The following is a 9,853-nucleotide window of genomic DNA, read 5'->3' as shown; positions in this document are numbered from 1 at the left end:
AAAAGAGAAATCAAAAGGGGAAAAGGGAATCACAGGGAAAGGAGCAAATGAGAAAGACCCAGGAAAGATGAAGAAAGAAGCACATAAAGAAGGAGAAAAGGGTAGGATTTAAGGGGGGATTCAAAGCCCTGTACCATAGGAACTCCCTGCACAGCAACAGGATGCAAGTATGATAGGAGGATTTGCTGCTACATTGATGCTCCATTTCTAGGGTGAGCATTTGCCCACAATTTCAAAATGAAAAATTTTAAAAAATACCAAACATTTCTGGGTTTTTCCCCAAAATGTTTTGATTTTTGGAAAATGTAATAGAAAATTATTTTTCACTTTTTTTTTATGAGACCCCATTTTTCAATAAACAAACAGGAAAACAAGAATTTCTGTGATGCTTTACCAGTGTCACATAACACGGTGGATTCTTCTCTATGTCCCCAATATACATATACCTTGCAATTGACCTGGCTACTTGGCATGGCTGCTGGACACAGTATTTGACTCCATGTTAATCACCCAGCCAACCCTCAAACAGAGCTGGCAGGGAGCAAATATCTGCCTGATGCTCTCTCTGCCTCACCTCTTAGTCTGAGCCCCATCCAAATATGGGGCCCACATCTCAAGGATCCAAACAATGAGCCATCTAGCCTATCAATTAAATCTCCCTTTGCAGAGTGAAGGAAAGAACCAGTATTTGGAAATGCTTGTGTTGACTTGCTTGATAGGTGTGATACATTGGGCCAAAATCTCTAGTGCAATTCAGCAAGCTCTCTCAATTAAGTGATAAAAAGGTATCACCTCCATAGATTGTGTTGTCTGAATGGCTGAAACATTAAAATCCCAGCAAGTGTTTTTTTTAGCAATGCAGTTACATATCTCTTTCTTCTAAGAAGATGTTTAACAAGGAAAGAGTTAAAACCAAATAACTCAAAGAAAAGTACACAGTAAAGTATTTTTGGACATGATCTGATGGAAAGTAACCTCTACTTAACAAATTTAGTCATAATAGTAAGAGGGATGTATTAAGAAAAGGGAGCCAGGGAGGAGCACTGCATTATTCCTGCAGCTTTTTCCCCCCCATGGTTACTGCTACAAGTGATGTTTCTTCAATCAGCAAATTAAACAGATTTTCAAGGCTATTTTTTGAATTGATGTTAGTCAGCCCGCACAGTAACTAGGTGCAATCATTGATTGGATGAAATGTCACAAGAATAGTGGTATGGCAAATACTTTGAAATAAAGTCCCTTGACTCTGTCAAGCCACAGAGGAAGTGATGGATTACACAGCCAAACTTGTAGCAAAACAAAAGCTGTGACTGGCACAGGCCTGAGTTTTCATTAGCAGTTTTTGAACAAATATTTTCAACAATGAAATAGTGTCTCCATTAAGTCATGCCAACTGCTGCCTAAACTCCTCTCACTCCAAGTTTATACAGAGCTTGTCCCAATATAAATACACAAGTAAGGCACCTACAGCCCGCCACTTATGCAGCCATGTAGGACCATCTTAGATTCTGCATTCAGGCTGTGTTCCAAGTACTCTCTTCCCCCCAGGACCAAGTGGATGGGGAGTAGACAGGGAGAGATAGAGCTGATCTACATTAGAAAACAAAGTAGCCACACCCTGAAAAGTAGTGTCACGGCTTACCTTCTCCTACAGGAAAAAGGAAAGTGGGGGAGGAATTCTGGTTTTCAGAGACATTTCCTTCTCAGAGCACCTGTTGGGGTAGTGTAGCTACACATTGCCCCTTCTTCAGGGCTGAATCAAAAAGTTCAGGCTATCAGTAGTGAAGAGTCTTTGTTGAATGTAGGCACCAATATTTGCCTCTGTGATCAGATTCTTTCAGTGTCATTCAGGTGTAGTTAGCTTTCATATTCATTGGGATAACCAAAACTCCTGAACATCAGCTTCCTCTGTCATTCCCTTGGCAGTCTTTGACAGCAAAAGAGCCAGTCTAACAAGACGACAAGCCTAACTGAATAACAAGTGCTCAGAACCAAGTTTAATAAATAAAGATCTGGATCTTCTTCGTAATAAACTGAAGAACAGTGAGAAGCTGGAGTTTCTGCATATTAAAAGCTAGTTAATGAAGAGAGTAAAGTACAGCTTTAAGAAGAGCAAATCATTTTAATTCGGAACAAACTAACTAGAATTCCTTGTTAAAATGAAGGCATGGTTATACTAATAAGCATCTGTATTTAAATAGGATATATTTAGTAAATTACAGTCCGTTGACAGGAAGTCCCTTACTCTGAGTCCAACCAGTCCCTAAATGAATGTGTAATCCATGGGTGAATGTGTGATGATCCACAAAGGATATGAGTTATTACAGCCTCCCCCCGCCCCAGCTACAAAGCTTTGACTCTTTAGCTTAAGCTGTAGCAACTTGTGCTTTTATGTCTGGAAGTCCTTGGTGTGTTATCCAAGAGGGCAGCCATCACAAAGTGCATGGGAAATGAGATACAACCCCTGGGCCTAGAGGATGTACAGAAGGGTATCCAGTTGCAGGTACTGAAGATAGAGACTGATCCCTGACAGTATCTTCATGGGCATTAGTCACTCCAACTGGGACAGGGAGGTAGGAGCCATGACTTCGCCCCACTCTGTATCAACCAGCATAACTGGCTGAAGTGATACAATGTGCAGTCCTATGGGGTGTAACAGTGGGTGTAATATCTTGGTACACCACAGGGCCGTGCAGCTTTGCGCCAACCCAGCACAGACCGGTATCTAATAGTCACAATCTGTTCCAGTATTTTTCCTACAAAGGAACAAGACTAGCTTGCCCAAATGGACCCATGCAGAGGAGTAGAGAGGAGTAAGGGCCATCCTCTTCCCACCCCAATGGATGACAGCATTAGGGGTTGCAGACTGCACTTCCAAGTGTGCTGGGGAGAATAAAAATTCTATGCCTGATACTCCCCTGCAAGTGGATAGGAAGGGGAGGACAGCGGGCAATGCCACGGCTGAAGATCTAGATCAGAATACTTACATTTAAACACTAAATAGTGGAGATTTGTTTCTTCTTTCCTAGCTGCCAGGGCCTGAATCATAGAAGATTAGAGTTGGAAGGGACCTCAGGAGGTCATCTAGTCCAACCCCCTGCTCAAAGCAGGACTATCCAGGAACTGGAAAAGAAAACTCTGTCCTCAGCTCTTATCAGGTAAAAAAGAAACTTCAGTGTACTTTTAAAAATATATTTGTAATTTGTATACATTTTTCGGTCTTTTAGGCCAAGGGGACCATTCTGATAATCTAGACTGACCTCCTGTATAACACGGGCCATAGCATTTCACCCAAGTGATTGCAACATTGGGTCCAATAACTTGCAGTTGAACTAGATGATATCTTATAGAAAGATACTCAGACTTGCTTTCAAAACTCCAAGGGATTGAGAATTTGGCACATCTCTTCTTATGCTGTTTAATGACTAATTATAGTGACATTTGAAAATGCAGGCCTTTGAATTTTTCTAAGTTCAACATCCAAACCATTGGATCTTGTTATGCCTTTGTCTGCTAGATTAAAAGGTTTCTAGCATCAGATATAAATAATTTTAAAGGCACACATTCAGTTACGGCAAAATCCTGTCACCTTTCTTCAGCCTTTACTCAAGCAAAACTCCCACTGACACCATCACATTTCAAATTCAAACAAGTGTTTGGAGAAAAAGTTCCCGTTATGACTCAGCAATACCATTCACCTGCAAATTACTGTTTACCATCAGTTTTCAAAACTAAAGGTCATTTTTTTGTCTGTGCTTTGCCCTTTAAACTGTAGAAAGCTGATTTCCATCTGATCATTAATTCCTCTTACTGGGATAATAAAAGTAATTTATTTCCATAGCAATAATTTTGCACTTTTAAGATGATTAACTTCTGCTTTTTCCCCCCCTTAAAGGATTCTATGGATGATAAAGTGCTGCTCTCTCAGCTAAGCCATTGGTAACGTTAGCTTCATTGTTTCACTTTTTCCTTTAAATGTTGTATGCCTTAGAAGCCACAGACTGCAATTTAGCTGCATTGAGAAATATGACTGGTAACTGAAAAACATTTGTCCTATTTACAGATATCGTTATGATGATGATTTTCTGAGAGGCTAATAGTTAATAGTAATACAACATAGAGTACCTTAGTTTAAGTGCAGTTTTAATTAAGTGCAATTCTTTAATAGAATAATTAACTAACAGAAAAGAGGCTAAGTTTGTCAAGAACTAATCAATGCCCATATTTTAAAAAATTGTGGGAAATAAGATTAAAAAATCCTGGGAAAGATTGGTTATATCATTCTATACATCACATTTAGAGTTGTACAATTAGATTTTTTGTTTTCTCTGGTAATTCTGAGAAAATGTTTTGGATTGAATCAAAAACAATTTTTTCCTCTAAATTTTTGGTGTATCAAAAAGTATTTAAAAAAAAAGAGAGAAGTTTGGGGTTGAACAAAGGGTTTTGTTTAGACTGAACACAATGTTTTTTAGCCCTTTTAAATAAAATGTAAAGTTTCAAAATGAAGAGTCATTTTAAACTGAAAAATTCAAATGGTTCATTCTGAAAATGTCTAAACAAAACATTGATTTTTCTGGGTCCTCTCTCCCCCCCCTCACAAATAATTTGGTAAAGCCAACACACATTTGTTAAATATTTTGGCGTCACCAAACCTGCAGAATGTTTTGACCAAAAAAATTCACCAGCTCTAATTTAATTACTTTAGCCCTTGCCCAGAGGAAAGATCGTGTTGACTTTATTACGAGCTATGCCGTGTAGGCTGGGCATGCTCAGGACCCCAATTCACTTCCATTCCGTTTGGTTGGGCTTTGTACACAAGAGTGAACATGGCACTATCTGTTGTTGTGAAAGGACATGGAGACACACGAAATGAAATATTAATTGAAGAACTTTATTTTTTTTAAAGATTCATAAATTGTTACTTTGTTATGCAGGTGTCTTACTGGTATCCACTTGTAAATACTGAATTTGTTTCTTTTAGGTTGTTTTACTGGCTTATTTCACTCTCAGTAACTCTTTCTGCAGAAACCACTTGTGTGATTTTTCCTTATATACCCATAGCTTCTTTTTGACTCCTCATAAAATCAGATAGGACAGAAGAGGTAGGGTTCAGTGAACCCTGTATTGGCCAGATTCTACAATTTAAAACTCAAGTGAACCTTGATTCCTCACAGGGATTAACAGTAGTCCAATACCTTCTGGTTTACTCAGAGATATTGCAGAGCTCCACAGGGATCCTCTTTCTCCTACCTCCAGACCATAGCTAACCTTAGTAATTTTGAGTGAACCTGAAAACAAACTCCTGTCCACCGGGATAATACTGGCATGTACAGGGGCATTCTAAGGAATATTTGGAAGTTTAGCAAGAAACTGAAGCAGTCAGATCCCACAGTGGTGAAAGTGACATAAATATCAAGATGGCTAGCCAGAAGATAACTGACCCATTTTACATTGGGGAGGGGGGCACGCAAGGGAAGGAGAAAGGATTTAAGCCCCTCCCCTTTGTTAGCCTTCTAATGCAAAAGAGTCTTTAGAATTTCTTATGTTGAATCTGAACATAATTACAAACATTTTATAAAGTTGAATCCCAATTTGTAAGGATTATGGTAAATTTTAGCATTCATATATTGCTTTACTGACATTTAAGTAGTTAATCATCAAAACCCTCAGACAAGGAAGTAAATATTGTCCCCATTTAAAAATCTTAGATGAAAAATTTTCCGTGGGTCTGCTTATGCAATGTGGCACTACCCGGTGTGAAAGCATTATAGTCTGATCCCGAGATCTAAGTGGTAGGATTTGCATCCATAACATTGTGCCCGCAAAATATGGAGACCAAGTTGAGACCCCTTTGCAAAGTAGAACAACAACAACAACATTTCAGGGCATAATGGAAGAGCGTAAAGAGCTTTTTTGTTAGTATGGAAAAACCTCTCTTGTGGTTACTAGAATTGGTTGATTTACCTATATTCTTCCACCTTATGTTTGCTGTTCACAAATATTCATGTGAAAGGGTTTTTGCTCACACCGATGTTTGTGTGTGAAGAAATGTCATTCCCCCCTTCCCCCCACCACCTGAGAATAAGGATATTCATGTGCAAACAAAAGAGTAATGTTGGGATTTCCTCCGAGAACTTTCCACCACTCAGCCTATCCAGTTCACCTCATCTAGTTCTCTAGGATCCAAAAAAAACTCAGTTCAACTCCAGCCCATCACTCAGGTTACTTTATTAGGCATGTAAAAGTGTAAAAGTTTATTGCCCACACTGACCAGGCCCAGAAATGGAGGTTTACATATAGGGGGATGCGACAATTCTAATTCATTCCATACACCACACAGTTTATACACATCTTTCCTACCTACTAATATCTATACTTCTTGCATGTAAGACCAATCGCCAGCTTTGCAGATTGCATAAGGCAAGCTTATCAGTTAAGAGTATTACTGCCTACTTTGTTTACAATAAATGTATCCACAATGGCTAGTTTGGTTAGTTTCTGCCTCCCTTATTTACTGTAAACATATTCACAATAATTAGTTGTTTCAGCAATTACTTATTCAGGGTTATTTAGCAGTTACTTGTTCAGGCATGTCTTCTTGGGCCTGTTCATGGCAGCTAAGACAGCCCTATAGATCTGTGATAGGGGATTTGTTATTCTCTTTTAGAAATTTTTAAGAAACCAATCAAAAAAAAGAAATGTCATGTGACGAAAAGTGTCATGACCAGACAAAATAAACAGCAAAAAGTCAAAATGTGCTATTTGTGAATAACCCACAGACAAGTTTGTTCACATAAGCTACTTGATAAATATTTTTGAATAAAAAAGCAGAACTCAGGATTGGTTCAGGAACAATTTACAAAAACAGGTTAAATTTATTTAATTTTATTTTATTAAATGTATTGGAGAGTTTATTCCCAATAAATAATTTAACCAGCACTAATGGCCTGAGAACAGATTATCTTTATGTAGCATGTAGCCCTTGAATAGCTGCCTGAAGGACACTCTTGAGGGGATTGTATCTTTTATGGCCACATGATACTTCTTATATAAGAAGCAGGAGGATCCACTCACACGGCTGAGGAAGAAAACCCTAAAGAGACTTTGTCATACATACTATTTCATTTCAATGAATCCAAAATTATTGCAGTTTGTGTTTCCTAAAAGGAACTGTGCAGTCTATAGAAGCTCTTGGTTTCCTGATGATTTTCCTAAACTCATTTGAAACTGCTGCAGCTCAGGAAGAAAGTAGCTACTCATGTATGTAGCTTTATTTCTTCAGTTCTAAATGAGTTTTAAGTTTCCAAAGGTTTATTTCTGCTACTTTTTCTGGTCACTATTAATTTCTCCTATTTGCTGTTAGAAATTATGTCCACAAGTTAATATGGACAGATCCAGGAGACATTGGCTATGAAACAGTATTTACCAAAGTTGGGTAAACACATAATGTATTCATTTCATTTTGCCTCTTTCTGCACACAAAGTGTTCATGAGCAGATTGCAATTTTCTTGAACGTGGAAATTATTCAGCAAATTTGGAATAAAATTTACAAAAATAACTCTTGGTCTTTAGATCATCCATGAGCAATTCGTTGAAAATGTGAAAGTCAATCTAGCTTTGATTGATTACATAGATCTCATGGTATATCTCCATTCTCTGATTGGATAAGTAACTCTTGGAATCAAGTTGTCAGTGCAAACTCATGATTACAAATTACAAATTTGTTTTCCATGAATATCCTCCAAGATTTCTCTAAAATCCCTTGTTTCAATTAACATGCCCAGCAGTAAACATGTTCACTAGAATATTCATGGGAAGCAAACAAATAAAGAGTTTCAACACAAACCAAATTAAAAAGTTAAAATGAATATTCATTTTTAAATATTATCTGTTCTGTTTAATTTGATTTATTGATTTCAATTTAGGAGGATGCAAGTTATTCAATCAATAGGCACACATTCAATGCTTGCTATTTTAACACTAACATTTACAAAAGTGAAAAACAAATATGAGTTACATGTCATATTGCCCAAAATAAGATTTCGGTGGACTGAGGCTGTCTGTTATTAAATCCCTCAATCCTCCAAATGCATGAGAGAAAAGATTGATTGTGTCTGAAGGTTAACAAATCTGGGATGGGGCAGAGCAAGAGAGACCTGTTTCAAGCACTGCAGCCCACGCATTGTGTGCCTGTGAGTTTCCAGGTGAAGCCAGAGCACCTCATAAAACATGGGTATTATGGTCTCTTGGCATGCAGCTCTGCTCAACAAGTATACAATGGGAGGAAAAAAGCATTGTGTTAGGAAACATTTTTTGACCAGCACAGTATTAAATATGATTTCATCCTTAGTGTGTACAGGCACAGCCAGATACCTAAAGCGGTTAGGTGGCTGTATTTAACTATGACCAGCTAACATATTTTTAAGGAGAACTTGTCTTTGTTTCACTATGTGAAAAGCTGTGTTTAAATCCTATTAGTTCAAATGTGCTTGCTGACATGTTTCTAACATGATGCTTCCTCCCAGACTAGACAGAGCTTGACTGGCTTGCCTGCTCTTGCAGCAGCTTCAGGTTAGCAGTAGTCTTAAGAAGAAGCTTCATGTAGTTCATGGATACAACAATCGAGTCTCAAGGTATGCAAGGCATGGGTAAGTGTAACAAGGTCAGCATCTGAAAAAAACAGTCATACTCTCCCCCAAACACAGACAAAACCTGCACTCACGGCTGAACAATTGGAATAACCCTTTTCTCGTCACCCTCGCACAGTAGGCTTGCTGGGGCAGTAGAATGCACTGCATTCTGGTGATGCTGATTATCTGAATGGGCCATAGCTGTTCCGTCCAGCACAAATTAGAGCAGCCCTGAGGTTACTCTATCTTTTGCCATGACTCAAACAACCCGCCACCCCTCCCACCCCCCACTTCCCGAACTGGATGAATGGAATGATGGGAGCAAGCCAGTTCTGCTTCACTTCCTCAAGTGCACTCATCAGAGCTCTGGCACAACTGAAGATATAGCCCATTATCGCCATCTTTTCCAGATTAAGCCTTAGTCAGCTGGCCTTCAAGGAGACCATGACCTCCATCCCACCATAACCATTCCACTGTGTGTCATCCAATCCACTGCAGGGAAGGATAAAATGAGATACCCAATTTAGTTGTGCAGTCACAGTGACTGCATACTCAAATTTGATTTCTGTGTATGAAAATGAAAAACTAACAGCATAACTGACCAACTCTGTATGCAAAAACCCAGTCACAATGGGGATTACAGATACACAGCTTCTCCCATGGTTTCAAGTTCCTTATCCCTCAAAGAAGTGAGTGATTAAAAAACCTACAGAGGGTGTATAAGGAAGAGTCAAAAGAAACTGTGCAGACAAATAGTCTTTAAAGATGTTATTTGCAGACTTAGATTTGTAGCTCCCTATCCAGTTTTGAAGTGTCTTGAACTTATTGTGCAACTGATTATCATTCTCTAGCATCCTTCTGCAACAACTTACAAATACATATAGGCATACAAATAAGGGACAAAAGTTACATAAAAGTAACACTGCATTGTGGATGGCTAGCCTTAAAAAAACTAAAGATTAAGTAAACAAAACTTTCTTGTGTATGTCTTTGAAAAACCAATTGTCATTGATATTCAAGGTCACAAAAGCTGAATTACAATGCAGTACACTAATTTGTGATGAGCACCACTCTTTTTAATAAAAAAAAAAAGAGAACAATTGACACCTCTTGTTCATTTCCCTTTGAACAAAACAGCATAAAATGAAGCACCATGTATGAATCAAAGCAACATGTTAGTTAAATTATATTTTGCATTTGGAGAAAACTGTGAATAGAA

The sequence above is a fragment of the Emydura macquarii genome, unplaced genomic scaffold (assembly GCF_026122565.2).
Source record: "Emydura macquarii macquarii isolate MOO-44397 ecotype Brisbane River unplaced genomic scaffold, CSIRO-AGI_Emac_v2 contig_2863, whole genome shotgun sequence".
Taxonomy (NCBI): domain Eukaryota; kingdom Metazoa; phylum Chordata; order Testudines; family Chelidae; genus Emydura; species Emydura macquarii.
Note: the sequence above shows the minus strand (reverse complement) of the source record.